We start from the raw sequence: 8,639 nt of genomic DNA, 5'->3' as shown, positions 1-8,639 counted from the left end.
GCACACGCAGTGAACGATGTTTCCCCACCCCCTCGGAAGGGAAAGCGAGTAGTACCTTAGTCTTTAGGGACCGGGGTAGCTTCTACACTAAACCTCAAGAGAATAACAGGACCACTCTTACGCGGAGGTTTGTCACTATGAACTTGAGATATTAAACGTCTGATATGACCATGACGTTAAAGAACCTCATTTTCCCGATGATGATGTGACCCCCAAAGGGAACCTAATGTCATCACACAAAAGCTTGTTGTTATCTCACTTTCGTACTTTGCTAAATTACTAAAGGCTTCTACCAGTGGCGCACTCTTCTTTCTTACGAAATACCAAAATGTCAGAATTTTCCATGTGATCCTTGATGATTATTTTTAGCAAACGAGAAATCAACATCTAATAAATTCGAGTAGGGGTTCATGAGTTTGGCTTGAAGGACATCTATCGGGGTTGATCTTATGTCTACAATACTGATTCTAAGATATTTATTTTGCACAATATCGAGTCTTTTTAGCGATCTTATGTCTGAGGATAGATAGACGCTGCGTAATCAAAAAGTAATCTCACAGTCACTCGGTAGCACATTAAGCTAAAACTGGGATATGCTCCATCTTCATCGGGCTACCGCACTTTACGGACTTAAAATTGTTTCTTTCTGTTTTCCAATTTAATTGTGTGTCTATTGTTATCCCTAAAGAGGAAACTTCCAACACCACTTAGAATTTAAAAGAACTTCCCTAAGTCCACAAAATTGTTCAATAACTTTACGTTGTCGGATGAATGCGCATATTTTTGGTTTAGAAGAGAATATGGTAAGGCCATTTTGGACAAGCAATTCTTTTAGATTGCTGCTGTTACTCTTAGAGCCGCGATGCCACATTCTACATATTTAGCTGTAGAGCTTCGTTTTAACATTTTTTTCTTCAAATCGAATAACAACAGGGCACACACAAATGTAGGAGCTTTGAAACGTAGAACTTTCTTGATCTTACTTTGAATATTTTCCTTACAATACTGTAATTATCTAACCTAAACAATATAAATATGGCGGGTCCTAAGAGTTTTCATACTCAGCTGAGATCCCCACTACAGCAACTATACTTACAGTACAGCCTAAACCTAAGGACTGGAACCCGGCAATGTAATTTTTACCTTCACTAATTTCGTGGTCCGCTTGACCAATTAATACATTACAATTAATTAAAGTTTATAGTCGAGATGAAAAAAAAGTTAATGGCACGAGAGGGATTCGAACCCACGATCTTCGGCTAGATACGCCGCTGCTCTACCACTTGAGCTATCGTGACCTCGATCTACTCGGACATCAACTCCCCATCTCAACCCCACCTTATGAGTTTTCCCTCCTTTTGCCATTTTTCAAATGTCGTGTAATCGGTTTGGATTCTCGACGACAATTGAAATGGCGACGGAGAGCTTTAGTGAAGTGTACTTCATTTTAATTCATTAAATTCACTAATTTCGTGGTCCGCTTGACCAATTAATACATTACAATTAATTAAGGTTTTTAGTTGAGATGAAAAAAAGTTAATGGCACGAGAGGGATTCGAACCCACGATCTTCGGCTAGATACGCCGCTGCTCTACCACTTGAGCTATCGTGACCTCGATCCACTCGGACATCAACTCCCCATCTCAACCCTAATTTTTACGTTGACGTCGTCTCTTCATTAACAAACAGTAAATCCTAAAATAACTTAATTCGTTCGACCGGTATGTACGGTGGGTAGATATCCACACAGACAGTGCACATACCTTAACATCTCGCGCAAATAAATACATTCACAAAATTGGACAGTCGCCAGCGTTTTTGTTATTACACCAGTGTCAACCCCCCCCCCATCACACTGGAAATATATCGAAAAATAATTAACCTAGAGTACTTTGGTGTGTTTATGGCTACTATATTTAATGTAAAATTACTATAACGTTCACGCTAATGTTCAGAGCTTAATTAATTTTATTTAGATTTCTTTTTAGATAAAGAAACCTACGATTCTCCGTAAATTTGTAATACCGATAAAATTTGCAGGTTTGTTAAATAAAAATACATCAAAATATTATATCATGCAAGTAAAAAATAACAATAAAAATAAATAAATAAAAACCTTTATTTATCTTAGCGTATATTGCATTTACAACGCTGTAATTACCAATTACATTATATTGACATGGATATGATAAAACGATATTTTCAGCTGTCGTCCATTATTGCGATGCAGAAGACCGCAGCCATTTCTCCGAATAAACTCCGTGAGGGGCTTGATATTGGGATGAAGTTCTTGCTCCCAATTTTCTCCTCTTAGGATTGAAGGGTGGAAATATGAAATTCCACCGCTCAGATCTGCTGCGGGTGGGTAACGTGACGTCGGTTATGAGTGGCCGAGTATCCATCAGAGGGTACTTGTTGCTTTTCCACGAAGTGATTCTCAGTAGGGACACGTTCCACTGATATGTGATGGGTCTGATGACCTGGCGTGCCCCGTTTTAGCAGATTCAATCCCAGTTCTGCTCCCTTGCAACAATCCTTTATTTCTTTCACTTGTCTTCAATTTTCTGATATGAGTATGAGCTAATTGAATTCCCTACGGGACGTGAAGCACAAAAATCAGTCAATATTTTCGTTAAGACTTGTATTGAATACAAACGCTTCAATAATATGTTATTTGAGTTAAAAACTTACAGTGTGTTAATGGTAGCCTGGGGATGAACCGTGATCTTAACTGATCTTCCCCACGAAGGGCCTACATACAGCTTTAAATAGTGTTTTAATATTAGGAAATCAAGAAGAGACTTTCATGTAAATTTAACCATTACGAAATGAATGTCAATAAATAACACAGAGACTTAATATGGCGGAATGTGGAATCGCTCTGACAGACCAAATTGTACGGGCATTCCGGGATGAATTACTACCACCAACCGCGTACGGTTTATTTTGATTCCGTAAGAACGACCTTTCTTCTCCGGCTAATATTCACCTTCTTCAATTTATAAAATAAATGGTGTAGTGATTGTGTTCCTCAATCTTTTTGAAAAGACAGTTTCCACTCACAACCAGTTGCCTTCAACGATCAGCACCTCAAGCCTACAGTTTTTTATCAGGCTGAGCTTAAGACCTGTCGGACAATTCATGTCGAGATGTGTTGTGATCAACCTGATGATGAGCTGTAAGCTTGGGATCGTAAAGGCAATAGCTGTGGGTGGGAAACTGTTTTTAAAAAGATTCTTCAATTTATTCATAATTTAGTTTCAATACTGTCTCTGGGAGAGGGAGTACCTCAGGGCAGCGTACTTGGACCGATCCTTTAACTCCTCTACACCGCAGAAATCCCAATTTCACATTTCACGATACGTACATCTTTGACGAAGACAAAGCTGTGCTATACCCGGAGTAGCTCCAGAACATGACCCTCAAATATTCGAATGTAGCAAGGCTGAAGGAGCTAAGACCTGTCTTACAATTCATGTCGAGAAGTGTTGTGGAGCTCCTTCAACCTGATGATTATCTGTAGGCTTGTGGTCCGGATGGTTGAAAGCCGTGAGTGGGGACAGTCCTTTTAAAAAGACTCTTCCATTTATTAATAATTTAGTTTCAATACTGTCTCTGGGAGCGGGAGTATCTCAGGGCAGCGTACTTGGACCGATCCTTTAACTCTTCTACACCGCACTCCCAATTTCATATTCCACTTGCATTTTTGCCGAAGACACAACTATGCTATCCTTGGAAAAGCACCAGTCACATGTCCTACAAATAGAAGAATGTAGCAAACACTGAGGTATCAAGCTCAATGAAAGGAAAACCACCCATGTATACACAATTCGAAGCCCAACCGTGTCTTATAATATTCCTCAATAATACTCCCAGCCCAAAAACAGACTTCCTTGGATTCCATCTAGACTCAAGACTGACTTGAAGCACCACGCACGACAAATGCAGCTTCGGACTGTCACGCAAATCTGACGTTTGAAAAAGTAAACAATCCATGATAAAATGCTAAAACCAATTTGCGCGTACGGATTAGAACTGTAGGGGACCGTTAAACCTTCAAACATCCAAAGGATACAGTTCTTTCAATCCAAAGTCTTCAGTCATAGTTAATGCTCCTTATTACGCCGCCATCAGCCTTTACTCTGACCTCAAAATTCCCAAAACATTTTCCACTTACCATAATGAACTCTCGTCTCATCGTCCAATCCTTATAATCCCACCAGACACTGAAGAGGAAATTAGTCCTCGCGTACAACAAAGGTTGTTAACTTACGACACATGATCTATGTCATTGGAAATCCAGCTCATTACCTAATACAAATAAGGTTACAGCATGGAACAAATATGTTAAATTTAAAAAAATAAATGATGAGACTAAGAAGAAAAGGGAAGAATGTTAACACAGTTTATACTGTATATATAAAGTGGAAGGTTTATGGGCCGACAAACAGCAGAGGTCATGCCTAACTAATCTAACGTTTATACTAATAATCATTATGATGGTAACTTAACATACCATTAAATTCACGAACAAACCAGATAGCTATAATGAAACGTAAAATAGAAAAAGAGTTAGTTAAAAGTAAATTGTGTGTAAAAAGTTTATTTGTTCTTATCTACGGCGGAAAATACAAGTAATAAGATTGGACTGGGGGAATAGGGTAAACTATGGAGAAGATGGGTATTATTGATGTGAAAGGGACAAATGTCGGGCAGTTGCGGTTCCGTTGATCAGTAAGGATCAATCTAAATGTTCCTTATCTTTTCTGGGCTGAGGTCCTCCCTTCGAAATGACGATACTGCCTTCCAGGCTCACTTTATTTTCTAATGTAGTCTAGTTTATGATGTCCGTCCATTCCTCTGGAATAAATTCGTGTGAGATCCTCCTGTAGATAAAAATTCTTATTTCCGGTCCCTGAGAAAATATTTATTTAGAAAAGACGCTTTTTCGGAGTATTTCCTTTTAGGTTAGGAATTTACAGTGAATGTTTTTCAAACGCAATATCAGAGATGATTTTGCGTAACGTTATCATGAACGGTAACGCTAAATTTATTGAAGTGAGCATGCGCAGATTAACGGAACGCTATCTGAAAAAAGTGATCTACGTTATTTGTCTTAAAATAGTGTGCTTGGCGTAACGGTAAAGTCAAAAAAGTAGTTTTTGTCGAAGATATTACCCAATTAAAAAAAAATATATAGTGGTTTTTAGTGACCGTTGGTTAATGATTATTGGCAAATCGTGAGATGCAGACTGTCACACCAGGTTTTAGAAAAAACATTTTCTTTATCGTGCCAACGTTTCCACCTTTATTGAGATCATCTTCAGGGCTCAATGTGTTTCTTTGTAAATGTGTCATTGTTGAGTGTTGTGATGAGAGTGCCAGTGAGATATTGAATAAATATCTCACTGGCTCGTTTCGCCATGGCGCCATCTTCAGTGAGAAACTCTGTCGTGTTGAGTGAGTACAAATGCTTTGATTGAATCTAAAATTTTATAGCATTGTATAAATTCATTTTTTTATCTAAAATTTTCTAGCATTGTATAAATTCATTTTTTTAATCTAAAATTTTCTAGCATTGAATAAATTCATTTTTATCTAAAATTTTCTAGCATTGTAGAAATTCATATTTTTATATAAAATTTTCTAGCAGTATAAATTCATATTTTATCTAAAATTTTCTAGCATTGTATAAATTCATTTTTTTATCTAAAATTTTATAGGATTGTATAAATTCATTTTTTTAATCTAAAATTTTCTAGCAGTGTATAAATTCATTTTTTTAATGTAAAATTTTCTAGCATTGTATAAATTCATTTTTCTTTCTAAAATTTTCTAGCATTGTATAATTTTTTTAATGTAAAATTTTCTAGCATTGTATAAATTCATTTTTTTATCTAAAATTTTATAGGATTGTATAAATTCATTTTTTTAATCTAAAATTTTCTAGCGTAGTATAAATTCACATTTTTTTTTATTTTTTTCACATGTATTTGTTAAATTTACAAAATGTATATAAATCCCAGGCCCTGAAGATGATCCCAATAAAGATCGAAACGTTGGCGATAAAGAAAATGTTTATTTAAAACCTACGTCACACCAGACCGCATTTCACGATTTCCAAATAATCATTAAAAATACAATAAAATTCAAGATTCGTACATGTTTTTAATCCCGATTCCTAAGAATGTTTGCATTTTTTGTGCCCAGCATTAAAATATTTCGCTGTTTAATCAAGAACAAATCAACTAATTTAAAATTTACTCTATGATAACTAAGTTTGACTTTAGTCTAAATAAAAGTTTGAAAACTGAATAATTATTTCTAAAATGACGCGTTTGTAAATTGGGTGATTGATCGCAAAAAAGTCTACACTTCAACGTTTGAGGAAATTGGAAAGCAATTTTAAAAAAAATGATATTACTATCCCATATTATTTCCTTTTTGCTTTAGATTATTTGCTTTTACTAAAGTTAAAGTTGGACTTTTTAACATAGCTCATAATTTAGCTTTAACTGTTTTTTTAAGAAGAAAGAACGTTTTCAAATAATTATTTGGAAGTCGTGAGGTGCGGTTTGGTGTGACGTAGGTTTGAGAAAAATTTTTCTTTATCATGCCAACGTTTCGATCTTTATTAAGATCATCTTCAGGGCCTGGGTTTTATAAACTTTGTTTAAATTTTACAAATATATGTAGGATGTGGAACAAAATGAATTTATACAATGCTAGAAAATGTTAGATAAAAAAATGAATTTATTCAATACTAGGAAATTTTAGATTAAAAAAAAGAAATTATACAATGCTAGAAAATTTTCGATTGAAAAAATGAATTTACACAGTGCTAAAAAATTTTAGATAAAAAAATGAATTTATACAATGTTAGAAAATTTTAGATTAAAATTTTTTTTAATATAAAATTTTCCAGCATTGTATAAATTCATTTTTTTCACATCCTACATGTAATTGTAAAATTTTAACAATTGTTGAAATGCAGACAACACAAGGCCCTGAAGATGATCTCAATAAAGACCGAAACGTTGGCACGATAAAGAAAATGTTTTTCTAAAACCTACTTCCCACAAGGCCGAATCTCACGATCTCCGAATAATCATTACAAACATAATAAAATTTAGGATTCGTACATGTTTTTAATCCCGATTCCTAAGAATGTTTGTATTTTTTGTGTCCAGCATTAAAATATTTAGTTGTTTAACTTATTTACATACAAGCAGCATTTCCTTAAATAAAGTCACAGAATTTGTGTAATAACAGACTTTTTAGCTGAAAACCTCTAAATACAATTTAAAGTTAAAATTCTAACAGATAAGTAAAGAATGTGGTCATGGGTATGTATTTGATTAACTAACTGCGTCGTAATATTTTAGGTTTTTACTAAAATTGCTAAGTTAAGTCCTATTTATCTAAAGCGTTTTGGACACTTTTCGCCCGCAGTTTTATTTAAACTCAACTTGCACCGAATCACCAGGTAACTAATGTTTACTTCGTACATTAGAGCTTCTACAATTTCCATATTCTTAGCATTTGCCAAATTATCGTCAGCAATCAATAAAACATCCATAACATAAACGGTACCTTTCTGCACAATGTTGCAATATACCACTATAATCTGAACTATTTCGAACTCCCCAGTAAAATAGTTAGCAGTAGAATTGTTTATGCAAAATATTTTCAAATAGTCTTCGTTATTTGAAAGAAGCTAAATAAAACGGTGACTTAAAAATAGCGGAAACATTATGCGAAATCTTTCTATTAGATGAAATATCGTTATTATTTCCAATCCTATTGATCTACGCCCAAGCTGAAAGGTGTTACGCAACGAATAATTGGCACATGTTCGGTCAGACAAATTCGGTTCTAACAAGATGAAGAAAAATAGTTACATGAAACCTAAAATGAAGATCAGATGGAAACATTATATAAACCTATTTAATGGTTGTTTCTCCAATTTCCTCTGCCACGGTTCGAAAACACCTGACAAATCCCAAAAGGTTGGTGTTTCGTTTTGCCCCCTTGTAGTTTTGTTCGTGAAAACGCCTGGGCCTCGATTTCACGGGCGGCAACGACACACATGATGGAGACAATCTCCAAGGGACGCCTTTTGGAGATGGGTCGACATATGGGATTAGCTTCGACCGCCCTCGACCGTAACACGAATGATGCAGGGTATCACGAAAATGAAACTTAGTTTTTTAAGGTTAAATAAATATCATTTACCTATCTATTTTTACTTTATTTGGCCTATTTGATGTAAGGATATACTTTTATAAACATACTATATAGATAGGGCTGTTTTGTTTATGTGGTAACTTTTTGGTGGTATAACTTTATGGACTGTATTTCGTGACACTTCTTTATTTACAAAAGGATTGCAAGCAATAAATTTAAAATATATATTTACGAAAAAATCTAATGTACTTGATACAATCCAAAATTTAATGTTTTAAAAAAATCAATTAATTAAGGTTTTGGTTGAGATAAAAAAAGTCATTGTCACAAGCGGGATTCGAACCCACGACCTTCGGCTGCACTACCACTTGAGCTATCGTGACTTCGATCCACCCGGACACTAACTTCCCATCTCAACCTCATCTTTGGAATTTTCCCTCTTTTTGCCATTT

This window comes from Cimex lectularius, unplaced genomic scaffold (assembly GCF_000648675.2).
Source record: "Cimex lectularius strain Harlan isolate CLEC.00 unplaced genomic scaffold, Clec_2.1 scaffold389, whole genome shotgun sequence".
Lineage (NCBI taxonomy): Eukaryota > Metazoa > Arthropoda > Insecta > Hemiptera > Cimicidae > Cimex > Cimex lectularius.
The sequence above is the reverse complement of the archived record's forward strand: the minus strand, read 5'-3'. Positions refer to the sequence as shown.